Consider the following 22,249-nt stretch of genomic DNA (forward strand, 5'->3'; position numbering starts at 1 on the left):
TGTTGATGTTCTTCGCAATCTCTTCAATCTCTTCAAGAGGCTTGACAATGAAAGCTGCCAAGATACCTTTGATCGCCTCACTGACATATCAAATGAACTGCAAGCACTGGGAGCTCGAGACATTACTGATCACAAAGTTGTGAAGAAACTGCTAAGATCTTTGGATTCTTCATTTGATACTTTAGTTCTGATGATTCAAGAGAGACCGGACTACAAGATGCTTGATCCAGCTGATATACTCGAAAGACTCAATACTCATGAATTCCAACAAGAAGAAAAGAGAGATCTATATGGACCAAGCTATTCTAGACCACGTGCACTAAAGGCCAAAGCAATTTCCTCATCTCAAGAAGAAGACTCGGATGGTAGCATTGGTGATCCTCAAGAATTTGGACAGGAGCTTGCAATGCTCGTGAGGAAATTCCAGAAGTTTACTAGATGTGGCCAGTTTGGTAAATGTTCAAGAAGAGATATGAGGAAATCAGAATCTTCATCTGAGGACTACAAGAAAAGAACCTGCCACAAATGCAAGAAATCAGGTCACTACATTGCTGATTGTCCTTGTTGGGTAAAGCAATCAAAGAAGAAGAAATACAAGGATGAAAGTTCTGATGACTCGAGGAAAAAGAAGAAATCTTCAAAATCCTCATCCTCAAAGTCCTCATCGCACAAGAAGACTAGTTTCAGAAAGGCTCGGGCACTTATTGGCAAGGAAATGGATTCGGAGGCATAATCCGAGGAATGTGATGAAGAGGAGGAAACTGATGAAGACTCAGAATCTGGACAAGCTAGCCTTGCACTTGCAACCACATTCGTCAGCAAGTCAATCTTCAACCTTGAAGAAAATGATAACACCATCCACACTGATTACTATGTTGATGACTTCGCTCCAACCTATTGCTTCATGGCAAAAGGTTCAAAGGTACCGAATGATGCTTCCTCCTCTGATTCAAGTGACTGTGAACCTGATGATTATAAAAAACCCAGTTACAGTAAACTTGCTATCATTGCCACTAAACAACAAAGTGCCCTGGAAAAGCTTCAGAAACTGCTAGACAAAAGTGATGATCTGTTGAATGATGAAATGAATCTTACCCAAATCCTCACTGAAGATATGAAAAGTCTTCAGTCCAGATTTGATAATCTTCAAGATTGTCATGTTACAATCCTCGCTGATCATGAGAAACATTCCTATGAATTTCTTCAAAGGAAGATTGATCTTGAGAAGGTGAGGATTTCTCATGTCAATCTTCGTATGGAAAATGATTCATTACTAGATCAACAGATCAGTACTGCTCAAGCTGAATTCATTCCTCCATGTCTTAAATGCATCGAACGTCAAACTGCGAATTCTTCACCAGAATCATCAAATGCTTCTATTGCTACAAATTCTTCAACTGCTCCTGTAGTGGCAAATTCCTCACTTGAGGAAACCACAAATGTCACTGATGAAAATGCAGGGCTGAAGGAATTGTATGTTACAGGCATATACAAAAGTCTCAAAGGATACCAAACCCTTTGTGATGTGCTCAAAAAGCAGATCTTGAACAGGAACCCGAGGAAAGAAGGGATTGCCTTTGAGAGGAAATTGAATGTTGTTGGATCATATTGGAAACCTGAGCAGTATCCCAAAACCACATGGGTTGCTGCTACTGGGCCCCCTTTTGATCCATCCAATCTAGCACGCTTTTCATGTGAATTATCCTATTCCTCAGATGAGTCATTTGACTCCAATTATAAACTGTTCAAGAATCAATCCGGTGAAGTATTTGCACGATATGTTGGAACTAACTACGGGAATGGACCTCCCCTAAGGAAGATCTGGGTTCCCAAAATTTTCCTTGAAAATCTTCAGGTGAATGTCCTCATGACACCACCTATTAAGAATTTGAACCCCAGATCAAATTCCTCAGGAGGATCAAAGTCTTCAAGAGCATCAAAATCCTCAACTGGTCAAAACTATGCTCGTACACGTGCTAATGCTCCTAACATGCAGGGAAATTACAAGGAATATGAATATGAGTGTTATTCTTCAAATCATCATGTTCATAAATCCTCAAATAAGTTCTCTGCATATTCATTTGAGTACTTTAACCCCCCTACTGTTAAGAGAAGTGCATTAGCTTCAATGCCCCCTTTCTCATATGGTGCTCGCAGGATGATGAATGCTTTACCACCCCTTCAGATGTGGGTGGTGAAGAAATTGAACTAATCACTTCTGCAGGTGAGGTCTCTAGATGAAAATCGTCATCTGAAGAATTTGTTGGAGACCTGAGGAAAATGCTTGATGGGACGCAAGCTAATATTGATGAAATAGAAATATTTCACACGTCCTTATAATTCTGTTTATGATGAAATTCCTATCTGATGAAATTGATATCATATTCTTCAAGTCTGAAGCATATGAGATGGTAAGTTGTACTAATTCATCTACAGGATGACAAACCCAAGAGTACTGAGTGGGTTCTTGATAGTGGCTGCACACACCACATGACTAGCGACAAAAGCTTGCTGATGAATATGCCACTAACTCCATCACCCTTGAAGCAAATCACATATGCTGACAAAGGTAAAAGCAAGGTATTGGGACTTGGCAAAGTGGCTATTTCCAAGTATAGGCACAAGGACAAAGTAATGCTTGTTGAATCCCTTGGATTTAACCTCATGTCAGTCTCAATACTTTGTGATCTTGATATGATTGTAATTTTTGGAAGATATAGATGTGTTGTCATCATGGAATCTGACAGATCCAAAGTCTTGGAAGGTGTTAGAAGAGGGGATTTGTACATTGTTGATTTCTCTACACGTCCTCAACCAGCCACTTGCTTACTAGCAAAAACCTCAGAAGGGTGGCTGTGGCATCGAAGACTCGGTCATGTAGGCATCAGTAATTTGCACACGCTCGCGAAGAAAAAGCATGTCATCGGCATCGAATCAGTCAAATTCCTCAAGGATCACCTCTGCGGTGCTTGTGAGTCTGGGAAAATGAACAGATCCAAGCACCCCTCGAAGACCATCATGACCACTACTCGTCCATTTGAATTGCTTCACATGGATCTATTTGGACCTACTCATTATGCCACTCTAACAAATGCAGCATCTTTATATGGCTTTGTCATAGTTGATGATTATTCCAGATACAGATGGGTGCATATCATTTTATATAAAACTGAAGTGGAGGAAGTCTTCAAACGATTTTCTTCAAGGGCCTCGACGAACTTCGGCATCAAGATCAAACACATCAGGAGTGATAATGGAACATAGTTCAAAAACACTGGTCTTGATAATTATCTTGATGAACTTGGTATTACTCATGAATTGTCTGCTCCTTACACTCCTCAACACAATGGTTTCGTCGAAAGGAAGAACGTGACTCTAGTTGAGATGGCAAGAACCATGCTTGAAGAATATCAGACTCCTCGTCGCTTTTGGCCTGAAGCAATTAACACTTCATGCCATATCATCAACAGGGTATATCTTCACAAATTCCTCAAGAAAACCTCATATGAACTCCTCACAGACAAGAAACCCAATGTAAGTTATTTCAAAGTCTTTGGTGCAAAATGTTGGATTAGAGATCCTCACCATAGCTCAAAGTTTGAACCTAAGGCACATGAGGGTTTTATGCTCGGTTATGGAAAGGACTCGCACACCTACAGAGTCTTCAACAACTATCACAACAAGGTTGTTGATGTTGGGGATCGTCGCATGGGAAACAAAAAATTTCCTACGCGCATGAAGACCTATCATGGTGATGTCCATCTACGAGAGGGGATGAGTGATCTACGTACCCTTGTAGACCGTACAGCAGAAGCGTTAGTGAACGCGGTTGATGTAGTGGAACGTCCTCACGTCCCTCGATCCGCCCCGCGAACAATCCCGCGATCAGTCCCACGATCTAGTATCGAACGGACGGCACCTCCGCGTTCAGCACACGTACAGCTCGACAATGATCTCGGCCTTCTTGATCCAGCAAGATAGACGGAGAGGTAGAAGAGTTCTCCGGCAGCGTGACGGTGCTCCGGAGGTTGGTGATGATCTTGTCTCAGCAGGGCTCCGCCCGAGCTCCGCAGAAACGCGATCTAGAGGAAAAACCGTGGAGGTATGTGGTCGGGCTGCCGTGGAAAAGTCGTCTCAAATCAGCCCTAAAACCTCCGTATATATAGGTGGGAGAGAGGGGGCCTTGCCTTGGGGCTCAAGGAGCCCCAAGGGTGTCGGCCGAGCCAAAGGGGGGAAGGTCTCCCCCCCAAACCGAGTTGGACTTGGTTTGGTGGGTGGGAGTCCTTCCTTCCCTTCCCACCTCCTCTTTTTTTTTCTCTTTGATTTTTCTTTCTAATGCGCATAGGGCCCTTTTGGGCTGTCCCACCAGCCCACTAAGGGCTGGTGCGCCACCCTCAAGGCCTATGGGCTTCCCCGGGGTGGGTTGCCCCCCCGGTGAACTCCCGGAACCCATTCGTCATTCCCGGTACATTCCGGGTAACTCCGAAAACCTTCCGGTAATCAAATGAGGTCATCCTATATATCAATATTCGTTTCCTGACCATTCCGGAAACCCTCGTGACGTCCGTGATCTCATCCAGGACTCCTAACAACATTCGTAACCAACCATATAACTCAAATACGCATAAAACAACGTCGAACCTTAAGTGTGCAGACCCTGCGGGTTCGAGAACTATGTAGACATGACCCGAGAGGCTCCTCGGTCAATATCCAATAGCGGGACCTGGATGCCCATATTGGATCCTACATATTGTACGAAGATCTTATCGTTTGAACCTCAGTGCCAAGGATTCATATAATCTCGTATGTCATTCCCTTTGTCCTTCGGTATGTTACTTGCCCGAGATTCGATCGTTAGTATCCGCATACCTATTTCAATCTCGTTTACCGGCAAGTCTCTTTACTCGTTCCGTAATACAAGATCCCCCAACTTACACTAAGTCACATTGCTTGCAAGGCTTGTGTGTGATGTTGTATTACCGAGTGGGCCCCGGGATACCTCTCCGTCACACGGAGTGACAAATCCCAGTCTTGATCCATACTAACTCAACGAACACCTTCGGAGATACCTGTAGAGCATCTTTATAGTCACCCAGTTACGTTGTGACGTTTGATACACACAAAGTATTCCTCCGGTGTCAGTGAGTTATATGATCTCATGGTCATAGGAACAAATACTTGACACGCAGAAAACAGTAGCAACAAAATGACACGATCAACATGCTACGTCTATTAGTTTGGGTCTAGTCCATCACGTGATTCTCCTAATGATGTGATCCAGTTATCAAGCAACAACACCTTGTTCATAGTCAGAAGACACTGACTATCTTTGATCAACTGGCTAGCCAACTAGAGGCTCGCTATGGAGAGTGTTTTGTCTATGTATCCACACATGTAAATGAGTCTTCATTCAATACAATTATAGCATGCATAATAAATGATTATCTTGATACATGAATTATAATAATAACTATATTTATCATTGCCTCTAGGGCATAATTCCAACTGTCTCCCACTTGCACTAGAGTCAATAATCTAGCCCTCACATCATCATGCGAATTACATTGTAATAAATCTAACACCCATACAGTTCTGGTGTTGATCATGCTTTGGCCGTGGAAGAGGTTTAGTCAGCGGGTCTGCTACATTCAGATCCGTGTGCAGCTTGCATATATTTACGTCCTCCCCTTCGACGTAGTCACGGATGAGGTTGAAGCATCGTTTGATGTGTCTGGACTTCTTGTGAAACCGTGGTTCCTTTGCTAAGGCAATGGCACCCGAGTTGTCACAGAACAAGGTTATTGGATTCAATGCGCTTGGCACCACTCCAAGATCCGTCATGAACTGCTTCATCCAAACACCCTCCTTAGCCGCCTCCGAGGCAGCCATGTACTCCGCTTCACATGTTGAATCTGCTACGACGCTTTGCTTGGAACTGCACCAGCTTATCGCACCCCCATTAAGAATAAATACGTATCCGGTTTGCGACTTAGAGTCGTCCGGATCTGTGTCAAAGCTTTCATCGACGTATCCTTTTACAGTGAGCTCTTCGTCACCTCCATACATGAGAAACATCTCCTTAGTCCTTTTCAGGTACTTCAGGATATTCTTGACCGCTATCCGGTGATCCACTCCTAGATTACTCTGGAACCTACCTGCCATACTTATGGCCAGGCTAACGTCCGGTCTAGTGCACAGCATTGCATACATGATAGAGCCTATGGCTGAAGCATAGGGGACGGAGCGCATATGCTCTGTATCCTCATCAGTTGCTGGGCACTGAGTCTTACTCAATCTCGTACCTTGTAAAACTGGCAAGAACCCCTTCTTGGACTGTTCCATTTTGAACCTCTTCAAAACTTTATCAAGGTATTGTTGGAATTATGCCCTAGAGGCAATAATAAATATAGTTATTGTTATAATTCCTATATCAAGATAATCGTTTATTATCCATGCTATAATTGTATTGAATGAAGACTCATTTACATGTGTGGATACATAGACAAAACACCGTCCCTAGCAAGTCTCTAGTTGGCTAGCCAGTTGATCGAAGATAGTCAGTGTCTTCTGATTATGAACAAGGTGTTGTTGCTTGATAACTGGATCACGTCATTAGGAGAATCATGTGATGGACTAGACCCAAACTAATAGACGTAGCATGTTGATCGTGTCATTTTGTTGCTACTGTTTTCTGCGTGTCAAGTATTTATTCCTATGACCATGAGATCATATAACTCACTGACACCGGAGGAATGCTTTGTGTGTATCAAACGTCGCAACGTAACTGGGTGACTATAAAGATGCTCTACATGTATCTCCGAAGGTGTTAGTTGAGTTAGTATGGATCAAGACTGGGATTTGTCACTCCGTGTGACGGAGAGGTATCTCGGGGCCCACTCGGTAATACAACATCACACACAAGCCTTGCAAGCAATGTAACTTAGTGTAAGTTGCGGGATCTTGTATTACGGAACGAGTAAAGAGACTTGCCGGTAAACGAGATTGAAATAGGTATGCGGATACTGACGATCGAATCTCGGGCAAGTAACATACCGAAGGACAAAGGGAATGACATACGGGATTATATGAATCCTTGACACTAAGGTTCAAACGATAAGATCTTCGTAGAATATGTAGGATCCAATATGGGCATCCAGGTCCCGCTATTGGATATTGACCGAGGAGTCTCTCGGGTCATGTCTACATAGTTCTCGAACCCACAGGGTCTGCACACTTAAGGTTCGACGTTGTTTTATGCGTATTTGAGTTATATGGTTGGTTACCGAATGTTGTTCGGAGTCCCGGATGAGATCACGGACGTTACGAGGGTTTCCAGAATGGTCCGGAAACGAAGATTGATATATAGGATGACCTCATTTGATTACCGGAAGGTTTTCGGAGTTACCGGGAATGTACCGGGAATGACGAATGGGTTCCGGGAGTTCACCGGGGGGGGGGGGGCAACCCACCCCGGGGAAGCCCATAGGCCTTTGGGGAGACACACCAGCCCTTAGTGGGCTGGTGGGACAGCCCACAAGTGCCCTATGCGCCAAGGAGAATAAAATCAAGAGAGAAAGAAAAAAAAAAGGAGGAGGTGGGAAGGAAGGGGGACTCCCTCCCACCAAACCTAGTCCAACTCGGTTTGGGGGGGGGAGAGTCCTCCCCCTTGGACTCGGCCGACCCCCTTGGGGCTCCTTGAGCCCCAAGGCCAGGTCCCCTCCCTCCCACCTATATATACGGAGGTTTTAGGGCTGATTTGAGACGACTTTTCCACGGCAGCCCGACCACATACCTCCATGGTTTTTCCTCTAGATCGCGTTTCTACGGAGCTTGGGCGGAGCTCTGCTGAGACAAGGTCATCACCAACCTCCGGAGCGCCGTCACGCTGCCGGATAAATCTTCTACCTCTCCCTCTCTCTTGCTGGATCAAGAAGGCCGAGATCATCGTCGAGCTGTACGTGTGCTGAACGCGGAGGTGCCGTCCGTTCGGTACTAGATCGTGGGACTGATCACGGGATTGTTCGCGGGGCGGATCGAGGGACGTGAGGACGTTCCACTACATCAACCGCGTTCTCTAACGCTTCTTCTGTACGGTCTACAAGGGTACGTAGATCACTAATCCCCTCTCGTAGATGGACATCACCATGATAGGTCTTCGTGCGCGTAGGAAAATTTTTGTTTCCCATGCGACGTTCCCCAACAGTGGAATCATGAGCTAGGTTCATGCGTAGATGTCTTCTCGAGTAGAACACAAAAGTTTTTCTGGGCGGTGATGTGCGTTTTTCTACCCTCCTTAATCTTTTCTTGATTCCGCGGTATTGTTGGATTAAAGCGGCTTGGACCGACATTACTCGTACGCTTACGAGAGACTGGTTTCATCGTTACGAGTGGCCCCCTTTGCTCAAAGATGACTGGCAAGTGTCGGTTTCTCCAACTTTAGTTGAATCGGATTTGACCGAGGAGGTCCTTGGATGAGGTTAAATAGCAACTCATATATCTCCGTTGTGGTGTTTGCGTAAGTAAGATGCGATCCTACTAGATACCCATGGTCACCACGTAAAACATGCAACAACAAAATTAGAGGACGTCTAACTTGTTTTTGCAGGGTATGATTGTGATGTGATATGGCCAACGATGTCATGTGATATATTGGATGTATGAGATGATCATGTTGTAATAGAAATATCGACTTGCACGTCGATGGTACGGCAACCGGCAGGAGCCATAGGGTTGTCTTTATACTAATGTTTGTGCTTGCAGATGCGTTTACTATTTTGCTAGGATGTAGCTTTAGTAGTAATAGCATGATTAGCACGACAACCCCGATGGCAACACGTTGATGGATGATCATGGTGTGGCGCCGGTGACAAGAAGATCGTGCCGGTGTTTTGGTGATGGAGATCAAGAAGCACGTGATGATGGCCATATCATGTCACTTATGAATTGCATGTGATGTTAATCCTTTTATGCACCTTGTTTTTCTTAGAACGACAGTAACATTATGAGGTGATCTCTCACTGAAATTTCAAGACGAAATTGTGTTGTCCCCGACTGTGCACCGTTGCTACAGTTCGTCGTTTCGAGACACCACGTGATGATCGGGTGTGATAGACTCAACGTTCACATACAACGGGTGCAAAACAGTTGCGCACGCGGAACACTCGGGTTAAGCTTGATGAGCCTAGCATGTGCAGACATGGCCTCGGAACACATGAGACCGAAAGGTCGATCATGAATCATATAGTTGATATGATTAGCATAGGGATGCTTACCACTGAAACTATACTCAACTCACGTGATGATCGGACTTGGGATAGTGTAAGTGGATCATGAACCACTCAAATGACTAGAGAGATGTACTTTTTGAGTGGGAGTTTAGCATATAATTTGATTAAGTTGAACTCTAATTATCTTGAACATAGTCTAAGTCCACTTTGAATATATTTGTGTTGTAGATCATGGCTCACGCGACAGTCATCCTGAATTTTAATACGTTCCTAGAGAAAGCTAAGTTGAAAGATGATGGAAACAACTTTGTAGACTGGGCTCGTAATCTTAAGCTAATCTTACAAGCTGTGAAGAAGGATTATGTCCTTAATGCTGCGCTAGGAGATGAACCACCCGCTACGGCTGATCAGGATGTTAAGAACGCTTGGTTAGCACGTAAGGAGGACTACTCAATAGTTCAATGTGCAGTCTTGTATGGCTTAGAACCGGGACTTCAACGTCGCTTTGAGCGTCATGGAGCATTTGAGATGTTCCAGGAGTTGGAGTTTATCTTTCAGAAGAACGCCCGGATCGAGAGGTATGAGACCTCCGATAAATTCTATGCTTGCAAGATGGAGGAAAACTCGTCTGTCACTGAACATGTGCTCAAAATGTCTGGGTACTCAAACCGTCTAGCTGAGCTGGGGATTGAACTCCCGCAAGAAGCTATCACTGACAGAATCCTTCAATCACTGCGGCCAAGCTACAAAGGCTTTGTGTTGAACTACAACATGCAAGGGATGAACAAGTCTCCCGGCGAGTTGTTTGCGATGTTGAAAGTCGCAGAGTCTGAACTCCGTAAAGAGCATCAAGTGTTGATGGTGAATAAGACCACTAGTTTCAAGAGAAACGGCAAAGGCAAGAAGGGCAATTCGAAGAAGAGCGGCAAGCCTGTTGCCAATCCGCCGAAGAAACCCAAAGCTGGACCTAAGCCTGAAACAGAGTGCTACTATTGCAAGGGTATGGGTCACTGGAAGCGCAATTGCCCCAAGTATCTGGCAGATAAGAAGGCGGGCAAAGAAAAATCAGGTATATTTGATATACATGTTATTGATGTGTACTTAACCGGCTCTCGTAGTAGTGCCTGGGTATTCGATACCGGTTCTATTGCTCATATTTGCAACTCGAAACAGGAACTGCGGAATAGACGAAGGCTGGCGAAAGATGAAGTGACGATGCGCGTAGGAAATGGTTCCAAGGTTGATGCAATCGCCGTCGGCACAGTATCACTTCAGCTACCGTCAGGATTAGTGATGAACTTAAATCATTGTTATTTAGTTCCTGCGTTGAGCATGAACATTATATCTAGATCTTGTTTATTGCGAGACGGTTACTCTTTTAAGTCAGAGAATAATGGTTGTTCTATTTCTATGAGTAACATCTTTTATGGTCATGCACCGAATGTGAGAGCATTGTTCATATTGAATCTTGATAGCGATATGCACATACATAACATTGAGACCAAAAGAGTTAGAGTTAACAATGATAGCGCCATATTTTTGTGGCACTGCCGCTTGGGTCATATTGGTGTAAAGCGCATGAAGAAACTCCATGCTGATGGACTTTTGGAGTCACTTGACTTTGATTCACTTGACACGTGCGAACCATGCCTCATGGGCAAGATGACTAAGACTCCGTTCTCCGGAACAATGGAGCGTGCAAGTGACTTATTGGAAATCATACATACCGATGTGTGTGGTCCGATGAGCGTGGAGGCACGCGGTGGATATCGTTATTTTCTCACCTTCACTGAAGAATTGAGTAGGTATGGCTATGTCTACTTGATGAAGCACAAGTCTGAAACATTTGAAAAGTTCAAGCAACTTCAGAGTGAAGTGGAAAATCATCGTGACAAGAAGATCAAGTTCCTACGGTCTGATCGTGGGCGTGAATATCTGAGTTTCGAGTTTGGTGATCACTTAAGAAAATGTGGAATTGTTTCACAGTTGACACCGCTTGGAACACCACAGCGTAATGGTGTGTCCGAACGTCGTAGTCGTACTTTGTTAGAGATGGTGCGATCTATGATGTCTCTTACTGATTTGCCGTTATCATTTTGGGGTTATGCATTAGAAACACCTGCATTCACTTTAAATAGGGCACCATCAAAATCCGTTGAGACAACACCATACGAACTGTGGTATGGCAAAAGGCCAAAGTTGTCGTTTCTTAAAGTTTGGGGATGTGATGCTTATGTCAAAAAGCTTCAGCCTGAAAAGCTGGAACCCAAAGCGGAAAAGTGCGTCTTCATAGGTTACCCAAAAGAGACAGTTGGGTACACCTTCTATCTCAAATCCGAGGGCAAAGTGTTTGTTGCTAAGAACGGAACTTTTCTCGAGAAGGAGTTTCTCTCGAGAGAATTGAGTGGGAGGAAGATAGAACTTGACGAGGTTGTCGAATCTCTCATTCCCCTGGATGGTGGCGCAGGGCAAGGGGAAACCTCTGTCGTTGCGACGCCGGTTGAGGAGGAAGTTAATGATGATGATCATGAAACTCCAGTTCAAGTTTCTATTGAACCACGCAGGTCAACGAGATCACGTGCTGCTCCAGAGTGGTACGGTAATCCCGTCTTATCAATCATGTTGTTAGACAACAATGAACCTGCAAATTATGAAGAAGCAATGCTGGGCCCAGATTCCAACAAATGGCTAGAAGCCATGAAGTCCGAGATAGGATCCATGTATGAGAACAAAGTGTGGACTTTGGAGATACTACCTGAGGGCCGCAAGGCTATTCAGAACAAATGGATCTTTAAGAAGAAGACGGACGCTGACGGCAATGTGACCGTTTATAAAGCTCGACTTGTGGCAAAGGGTTTTTCACAAGTTCCAGGAGTTGACTACGATGAGACTTTCTCACCCGTAGCGATGCTTAAGTCCGTCAGAATCATGTTAGCAATAGCTGCATTTTTCGATTATGAAATATGGCAGATGGATGTCAAAACGGCGTTCCTTAACGGTTTCCTTAAGGAAGAGTTGTATATGATGCAACCCGAAGGTTTTGTCGATCCTAGGAATGCTAACAAGGTGTGCAAGCTCCAGTGATCCATGTATGGACTGGTGCAAGCATCTCGGAGTTGGAACAAACGCTTTGATGAGGTGATCAAAGCATTTGGGTTTATACAAGTGGTTGGAGAATCTTGTATTTACAAGAAAGTGAGTGGGAGCTCTGTGGCGTTTCTAATATTGTATGTGGATGACATATTACTGATTGGAAACAACGTAGAGCTTTTGGAGAGCATAAAAGGTTACTTGAATGAAAGTTTCTCTATGAAGGACCTAGGAGAAGCTGCTTACATTCTAGGCATTAAGATCTATAGGGATAGATCAAAACGCCTGATAGGACTTCCACAAAGCACATACCTTGATAAAGTTTTGAAGAGGTTCAAAATGGAACAGTCCAAGAAAGGGTTCTTGCCAGTTTTACAAGGTACGAGATTGAGTAAGACTCAGTGCCCAGCAACTGATGAAGATAGAGAGCATATGCGCTCCGTCCCATATGCTTCAGCCATAGGTTCTATCATGTATGCAATGCTGTGCACTAGAGCGGATGTTAGCCTGGCCATAAGTATGGCAGGTAGGTTCCAGAGTAATCCAGGAGTGGATCACTGGACGGCGGTCAAGAATATCCTGAAGTACCTGAAAAGGACTAAGGAGATGTTTCTCGTGTATGGAGGTGAAGAAGAGCTCGCCGTAAAAGGTTACGTCGATGCAAGCTTTGACACAGATCCGAACGAATCTAAGTCGCAAACCGGATACGCATTTATTCTTAATGGGGGTGCGGTAAGCTGGTGCAGTTCCAAGCAAAGCGTCGTAGCAGATTCTACATGTGAAGCGGAGTACATGGCTGCCTCGGAGGCGGCTAAGGAGGGTGTCTGGATGAAGCAGTTCATGACGGATCTTGGAGTGGTGCCAAGCGCACTGAATCCAATAACCTTGTTCTGTGACAACACGGGTGCCATTGCCTTAGCAAAGGAACCACGGTTTCACAAGAAGACCAGACACATCAAACGAAGCTTCAACCTCATCCGCGACTACGTCGAGGGAGAGGACGTAAATATATGCAAAGTGCACACGGATCTGAATGTAGCAGACCCGCTGACTAAACCTCTTCCACAGCCAAAACATGATCAACACCAGAACTTTATGGGTGTTAGATTTATTACAATGTAATTCACATGGTGATGTGAGGGCTGGATTATTGACTCTAGTGCAAGTGGGAGACTGTTGGAATTATGCCCTAGAGGAAATAATAAATATAGTTATTGTTATAATTCCTGTATCAAGATAATCGTTTATTATCCATGCTATAATTGTATTCAATGAAGACTCATTTACATGTGTGGATACATAGACAAAACACCGTCCCTAGCAAGTCTCTAGTTGGCTAGCCAGTTGATCGAAGATAGTCAGTGTCTTCTGATTATGAACAAGGTGTTGTTGCTTGATAACTGGATCACGTCATTAGGAGAATCATGTGATGGACTAGACCCAAACTAATAGACGTAGCATGTTGATCGTGTCATTTTGTTGCTACTGTTTTCTGTGTGTCAAGTATTTATTCCTATGACCAGGAGATCATATAACTCACTGACACCGGAGGAATGCTTTGTGTGTATCAAACGTCGCAATGTAACTGGGTGACAATAAAGATGCTCTACAGGTATCTCCGAAGGTGTTAGTTGAGTTAGTATGGATCAAGACTGGGATTTGTCACTCCATGTGACGGAGAGGTATCTCGGGGCCCACTCGGTAATACAACATCACACACAAGCCTTGCAAGCAATGTAACTTAGTGTAAGTTGCGGGATCTTGTATTACGAAACGAGTAAAGAGACTTGCCGGTAAACGAGATTGAAATAGGTATGCGGATACTGATGATCGAATCTCGGGCAAGTAACATACCGAATGACAAAGGGAATGACATACGGGATTATATGAATCCTTGACACTGAGGTTCAAACGATAAGATCTTCGTAGAATATGTAGGATCCAATATGGGCATCCAGGTCCCGCTATTGGATATTGACCGAGGAGTCTCTCGGGTCATGTCTACATAGTTCTCGAACCCGCAGGGTCTGCACACTTAAGGTTCGACGTTGTTTTATGCGTATTTGAGTTATATGGTTGGTTACCGAATGTTGTTCGGAGTCCCGGATGAGATCACAGACGTTACGAGGGTTTCCGGAATGGTCCGGAAACGAATATTGATATATAGGATGACCTCATTTGATTAGCGGAAGGTTTTCGGAGTTACCGGGAATGTACCGGGAATGACGAATGGGTTCCGGGAGTTCACCGGGGGGGCAAACCCACCCCGGGGAAGCCCATAGGCCTTTGGGGAGACACACCAGCCCTTAGTGGGCTGGTGGGACAGCCCACAAGTGCCCTATGCGCCAAGGAGAAGAAAATCAAGAGAGAAAGAAAAAAAAGGAGGAGGTGGGAAGGAAGGGGGACTCCCTCCCACCAAACCTAGTCCAACTCGGTTTGGGGGGGGGGAGAGTCCTCCCCCTTGGACTCGGCCGACCCCCTTGGGGCTCCTTGAGCCCCAAGGCCAGGCCCCCTCCCTCCCACCTATATATACGGAGGTTTTAGGGCTGATTTGAGACGACTTTTCCACGGCAGCCCGACCACATACCTCCACGGTTTTTCCTCTAGATCGCGCTTCTGCGGAGCTCGGGCGGAGCCCTGCTGGGACAAGGTCATCACCAACCTCTGGAGCGCCGTCACGCTGCCGGAGAACTCTTCTACCTCTCCGTCTCTCTTGCTGGATCAAGAAGGCCGAGATCATCGTCGAGCTGTACGTGTGCTGAACGCGGAGGTGCCGTCCGTTCGGTACTAGATCGTGGGACTGATCACGGGATTGTTCGCGGGGCGGATCGAGGGACGTGAGGACGTTGCACTACATCAACCGCGTTCTCTAACGCTTCTGCTGTACGGTCTACAAGGGTACGTAGATCACTCATCCCCTCTCGTAGATGGACATCACCATGATAGGTCTTTGTGCGCGTAGGAAATTTTTTGTTTCCCATGCGACGTTCCCCAACAGGTATGTGCTTTGTGAAAGTCCTATCAGGCGTTTTGATCTATCCCTATAGATCCTAATGCCTAGAATGTAAGCAGCTTCTCCTAGGTCCTTCATAGAGAAACTTTTATTCAAGTAATCCTTTATGCTCTCCAAAAACACTACGTTGTTTCCAATCAGCAATATGTCATCCACATATAATATTAGAAACGCCACAGAGCTCCCACTCACTTTCTTGTAAATATAAGATTCTCCAACCACTTGTATAAACCCAAATGCTTTGATCACCTCATCAAAACGTTTGTTCCAACTCCGAGATTGTTGAGGCATAGTTTATGCCTAAGTAATTTTGGTGATTGATGACAGTACCATACAGGACTAATCGTGTGTGTCAAGGTTTCAGGTAACACTCGTCAACGGCACAAGACGACACGTCTCCTCTCTTCTGGAACGGAAGCACGGCGCTCTCTACGATTCTCTTTATTTGAGTCATAGGAAAGCCGTACTATTAAGAGGGGATCCGTAGTGAACTTGTTTGGAGCGGCCCTCGCCTATTTTCGTCTTGAGTTTTTCTGCAAAATGGTCCCCAGCGGTAGTACCGCTGGCTCCAGCGGTAGTACCGCTGGACTGCCAACGGTAGTACCGCTAGCCAGCGGTAGTACCGCCCCTGGTCAGCGGTAGTACCGCTCCAGGTGTTTTGTTCCACCTACCTAGCGGTAGTTTGTGGACGGACCCTTTTGCGAAGACTTTCCCAGCGGTAGTAGTGCTCGTGCACTACCAAGGGGCCGACGGTAGTACCGCTGGTGTCAGCGGTAGTACCGCTGGTGTCAGCGGTAGTACCGCTGGAGGCCCAGCGGTAGTACCGCTGCAGCCAGCGGTAGTACCGCCAGGCAGCGGTAGTACCGCTCAGGCTCAGCGGTAGTACCGCCAGGCAGCGGTAGTACCGCTCAGGCTCAGCGGTAGTACCGCTGGTTCTCGGGCAGAGAGTGGGAAAACGGTCTGTTTTCCCCCCACTATATAAAGGGTTCTTCTAGCTGAGGAACCCTATCTCTTACCTCTCTAAGCTCCATTGTTGCTCCACAAGCTCTAAAGTGCCCGATCTCTCTCCCTAGCCAATCAAACTTGTTGATTCTTTAGGGATTGGTTGAGAAGGCCTAGATCCACACTTCCACCAAGAGAAAAGTTGATTCCCCCACCAATCCCTTGCGGATCTTGTTACTCTTGGGTGTTTGAGCATCCTAGACGGTTGAGGTCACCTCGAAGCCATATTCCATTTTGGTGAAGCTTCGTGGTTTAGTTGGGAGCCTCCAAGCTTTGTGTGGAGTTGCCCCAACCTTGTTTGTAAAGGTTCGGTCGCCGCCTTCAAGGGCACCTATAGTGGAATCACGGTACCTTGCATCGTGCGAGGGCGTGAGGAGAATACGGTGGCCTTAGTGGCTTTTTGGGGAGCATTGTGCCTCCACACCGCTCCAATGGAGACGTACTTCCTATCAAAGGGAAGGAACTTCGGTAACACATCCTCGTCTCCATCGGTTCCACTTGTGGTAATCTCTAACCTTTACTTTGTATTTGCTTTTGCTTGTGACTATATCTTACTTGTCTTAATAGCTCTTGTTGTTAGCTTCTATAGGGGTCACCTCTTTGTCATATTATTTGTGAACCCGTATAGTGTTTACCTTAACTTTTTAAGATTAATTAAAAAGTGGTCGTTGTCTATTCACCCCCCCCTCTAGCCAACCATATCGATCCTTTCAATTGGTATCAGAGCCACGTCTCTTTATTAAGGGTTTAACCACCCGAAGAGTATGGAAGGCGGAGAGGAAGTTAACCGTGGGCAACCCGAGGACATGGACTTGACTTCGGTCACAAGGGACGACTTGAATACGGCTATGGCCGCCCTCAAGACGTCCTTGACGAGCGAAGTCAAAACCATGCTTAAAGAATTAATTGATGGTCTTAAAAGTTCACCCGAACCGGCTTTAGTGGTTAAACCCACCATTTCCGATTCGGAGGCCAACTCCTCTACGGAAGCGGCTAAAGGTACGCAACCTGCTTCACCTCACGAAAAGGATGGGACAGGAACATATGCTTCGGTTCCACCTCCCATAACATATGGAGGACCCGTTTTCGCACCTCGTCTTAATCCTGTTGGTCCTCCTCCTAAACTTGTGAAAGGTGACTTTGCTAACTGGGTATTTTCTATTAAGTCCCATTTGAATCACAGCTCAACAAACTTGTGGAGAATTATCGAGCAAGGATATTATCCCCATGACCCAAGCAACCTCACTCCAAGAGAAGATGCTGACAATCAATATAATCACTCTGCGCTGTTTATTCTCCAGTCTGTTGTACCACCTGAAGATCTTCCCCACTTGCGTCCCTTCACATTGGCCAAGGATTGTTGGGAGCATATTATGGTACTGTACAAGGGAAGCTCAAGTATTCAACGATCCAACTATGAAGTGATACTTGATAAGGCCGATGAGTTTGTGATGAAGGAAGACGAGGACCCTCGTGATCTCTATCGGAGGGTGACTGCTATAGCTGTGGCACTAAAGGATCATGGGAGTAAGGATGTGGATGATACATGGGTCAAGCGCAAGTTTCTCAAAGCCATCATGCCTTTCAATAAGGCCATGTCATCTGTCATTCGTCAGCGGCCAGACTTCCACTCATTGTCTTCCAGTGAAGTGTTGGATGAGTTCATTGCAATGTCAATCATGAACGAAACAGCCCACAATGCACTTGCTCGTGTCTGATCAAAAACCACTTCACCCAACCTTGCGTTGAAAGCAAGAGCAATGCTTGAAGAAGAAGAAGAAGAGGAGGAAGAGGAGAGCTGCCCTGAAGACACAAGGTATGCTTATCATGAGCACATGGCTCTTGCATCAAGGCAATTCTGGGGAAATAAAAGGAACTCAAGACCCACCTTCAACAAGAACAACTCGAGTGGATTCAAACCCAAACAACGAGTGAGGACATGTTATAACTGTGGCAACGTGAGTCACTTCGTGGCAGAATGTCCCTATGAGAAGAGGGAAGACAACGGAGGCAAGCTAATTCGCAAAGACAAAACCAAATTGTTTCCAATCAAGAACAACTTTGTGAAGAAACCTCACCCAAAAGGGATGGTGGCCCTGGAGGAGTATCCTTCTGATGATGATGGCGATGATGATGATACAGTGACAACGGCAACTGTTGCTATTGCCACTACCTCTTCCCAGAAGGTGTCTCTCTTCAACGCCCCCAACGAGAACCACATCACCAAGTGCCTCATGGCAAAAGGTACCAATCAGGTAACTCCCGTCATTAAGACCAACATTGCTTCTGCTCCTTCATTGTTAAATTGTGTAGAAGGTAGTGATGTTGGAGAGCTTAATGAGCATGATCTTGATAAGTTTCTATGCACTATTAAGGGAGAACCCAAGAAGCACTTTGTTGCTCTCTTGGAACAACTGGGCGAGGCCTCTGACCTCATTGAGTCTCATGAGGAGACTATCTCCGAGCTACAGGGACATAGCCGTGACTATGCCGATGAAATTGCCGAATTATCTAGTGCTCTAGAAGAAGAGCGCACTCTTTGTTTGGCTCTTGAAGAGTCATATAACGATGACTGCGCTAAAATGCAAAAGAAACTAGATCATGATGTTGTTCTTACTCGCATGCTTAAATCTGAGAAGTATGCTCTTGAAGTTGGCCGTGACAGACTCAAAGAAGAGTTTGACATACTTGACAAGGCCCACAAAGCCTTGAAAGGTGTTCATTTCTCTCTGAAAGAGTCTCATGATCAATTCCAAGAAAAGCTTACCAAGGAGATCTCTACTTGTCCTCCCTTTGTGTTAATTGATAATACTTGTGCAACTAACCCTTGTTGTGAGCATGTTCATCTTATGGAGGAAAATGCCAAGTTAAAAGAGAAACTTGAGAAGGGCCTTGCGGCATGCAGACAAGGTGAGAAGAGTCTGAACAATCCCTTGAGCACTCAAAAGGGTGTTGTAGGAAAGGAAGGACTTGGACTTACCTCCAAGTCAAAAGGTAAAAAGAAGAACAAGAACAAACGATCTCTCACCCTCATGGACATCTTTGTCAAAGAGGGTGAAGGGACTCAGAAGGTGAACAGGAAAAAGGTGGACCATGGGAACCCCAAGAAGGGCAAAAATGTTCCTACTAACACAGTCGGCAAACTCAATTCTTCTTATGTTTTATGTTGTGCTAGTGATGGGCATGTTTATGCCAGATTTGTTGGTTCTTACGATGAAGATATTGATTGGGCTATCTGGGTTCCTAAGACCCTTGTCTATAACATGAAAGGACCCATTAAAAAATGGGTACCTAAAACCAAGCCTTGATCTTTTGCAGGAATTTGCTTCCGGTGGGGTGTCATGGTTGCTCGATAGTGGAGCAACAAATCATATGACCGGAAGCAAGGACTTAGTGGTGGATGTGCATCCTTTTCCATCTATGCCCACCCATGTCCAATTCGCCGATGCATCCTCGTCAAAGGTATTGGGATTTGGTAAGGTGATCGTCTCTCAAGATTTATCTATTGAGAAGGTCATGCTTGTTGAGTCACTTGCCTACAATTTACTTTCAGTTCGTCAACTTGCAATCATGGGTTTTCCACTTTCTTTAATATTGACATTGTGGTCCTCCTAAGGAGCAAGACTCTTAAAGTAGCCTATGTTGGACATGTCGAAAATGGTCTCTATGTGGTGAACTTCTCAAGGCGACCCACTAAGACTGCGACATGTTTAATGGCTAAAGTTGACGTGGGCTGGCTTTGGCATCGCCGGTTAGCTCATGTCAATATGAGATCTTTGCAAAGTCTCCTGACAGGGGACCATGTTCGTGGACTAACAAATGTGAGTTTTGCTAAAGATCGTGTTTGCAGTGCTTGCATTGAAGGAAAGATTCATGAAACTGCCCATCGTCCAACGACTCTTATCTACACTAAGAGGCCATTGGAACTCCTCCATATGGATTTGTTTGGTCCTCCAACATTTGATAGTCTTGGAGGTAGAAAATATTGCTTAGTGATTGTTGACGACTACTCAAGATATACCTGGGTATATTTCTTCAAAAGTAAGAGTGAAACTCAACAAACAGTCATCAACTTTGCTAATGAAGCGCAACGTCAACATGAAGCAAAAAATTTGATGATTAGGAGTGACAACGGCACCGAGTTCAAGAACTACACCCTAGATGAGTTTCTAGGTGATGAGGGAATAAAGCAGCAATATTCTGCACCATATACCCCTCAGCAAAACGGCATGGCAGAAAGGAAGAACCGGACCTTGATAGACGCTGCAAGAACAATGATGGCATAATTCAAATCTCCATACAACTTCTGGGCAGAGGCCATCAACACAGCATGTCATGCGTCCAATCGGCTCTACATCCGCAAAGGTTTGAACAAGACTCCGTATGAGATTCTAACTGGAAACAAGCCCAATCTCAAGTACTTCCGGGTATTCGGTTGTAAGTGTTTCATTCTTAAAAAGGGAGCTCGGTTATCTAAATTTGATTCTAGAGCACATGAGGGTATATTTGTTGGTTATGCTACAAACTCTCATGCTTACCGTGTCCTCAACAAGTCCACCGGACTAATTGAGGAGACGTGTAACGTAGAGTTTGACGAAAATAATGGCTCCCAAGTGGAGCAAAGTGGTCTTTGTGATATAGGTGATGAAATTCCTCCCGAAGCCATAAGAAGAATGGGGATTGGTCAAATACTCCCCGTTGAGGAACCCCTTGTGGCCGAAGGAGAAGGACAATGCTCTACTCAAGTGGAGCCATCACCCCCACAAGCCCCGCACGCTTCCTATGGACAAAGAGAAGACTCTCAACAAGTTGATCAAGCTCACGGTCAAGATCAATTGCCTAACAATGGTGATATGCCCCATGATATTCAAGCACTACTACCAGACCCTGAACCAGCACAAGATCAAGATCAAGAGCAACCACTAATACAAGATCAAACTAGTGAACCTGCTCAAGTCGAAGGACAAAGTGATCAGGAGACTGTCTCACAATTCCCGTCTGGAGCTCCAACAACCGGCTCAAGACGCAAGGGCAAACAAAAGATACAAGTCGATGCTCCCTCGTTATCTAATGAAGAACTCTTGGAGCGTCGAGCAGCCAAGAATGCGAACAAGCTGAAAGCCAAGTCACATCTTATGAAGAATGTTCTTGGTAGTTTAAAAAGGGGAGTATCTACCCATCAACAGCTTTGGAATTATTCTGAGCATCACGCGTTTGTTTCGTATTGTGAACCTCAACAGGTACAGGAAGCGCTCGATGATGAGGATTGGCTTATGGCCATGCACGAAGAACTTAACAACTTCGAGCGCAACCAAGTCTGGGATTTAGTGCCACGACCAACGAAGGAACATAATGTCATTGGGACCAAATGGATATTTAAGAACAAGCAAGATGCAAATGGAATTGTGATTCGAAACAAGGCAAGATTGGTGGCTCAAGGCTACTCCCAAGTCGAGGGTACCGACTACGGTGAAACCTTTGCCCCTATTGCTCGTCTAGAATCTATTCGCATGTTACTTGCGTTTGCTTCTCATCATAACTTCAAATTACAGCAAATGGATGTGAAAAGTGCATTTCTTAATGGTCCTTTAAATGAGTTGGTATATGTCAACCAACCCCCGGGATTCGAACATCCCAAACTCCCCAATCATGTGTACAAACTCAATAAGGCACTCTATGGCCTTAAACAAGCCCCACGCGCGTGGTATGAGTACCTTACTGAGTTGTTACAAGATCGTGGGTTTGAAATTGGGAAGATTGATCCCACTCTTTTTACTAAGAGGGTTAAAGGGGATTTGTTTATATGCCAACTATATGTTGATGATATTATCTTTGGCTCTCCTAACATTTCATTCAATGAAGAATTTGCTGCGCTAATGACTGAGAAGTTTGAGATGTCCATGATGGGAGAGTTGAA

The sequence above is a fragment of the Hordeum vulgare genome, chromosome 7H (genome assembly GCF_904849725.1).
Source record: "Hordeum vulgare subsp. vulgare chromosome 7H, MorexV3_pseudomolecules_assembly, whole genome shotgun sequence".
NCBI classification, from domain to species: Eukaryota; Viridiplantae; Streptophyta; class Magnoliopsida; order Poales; family Poaceae; genus Hordeum; species Hordeum vulgare.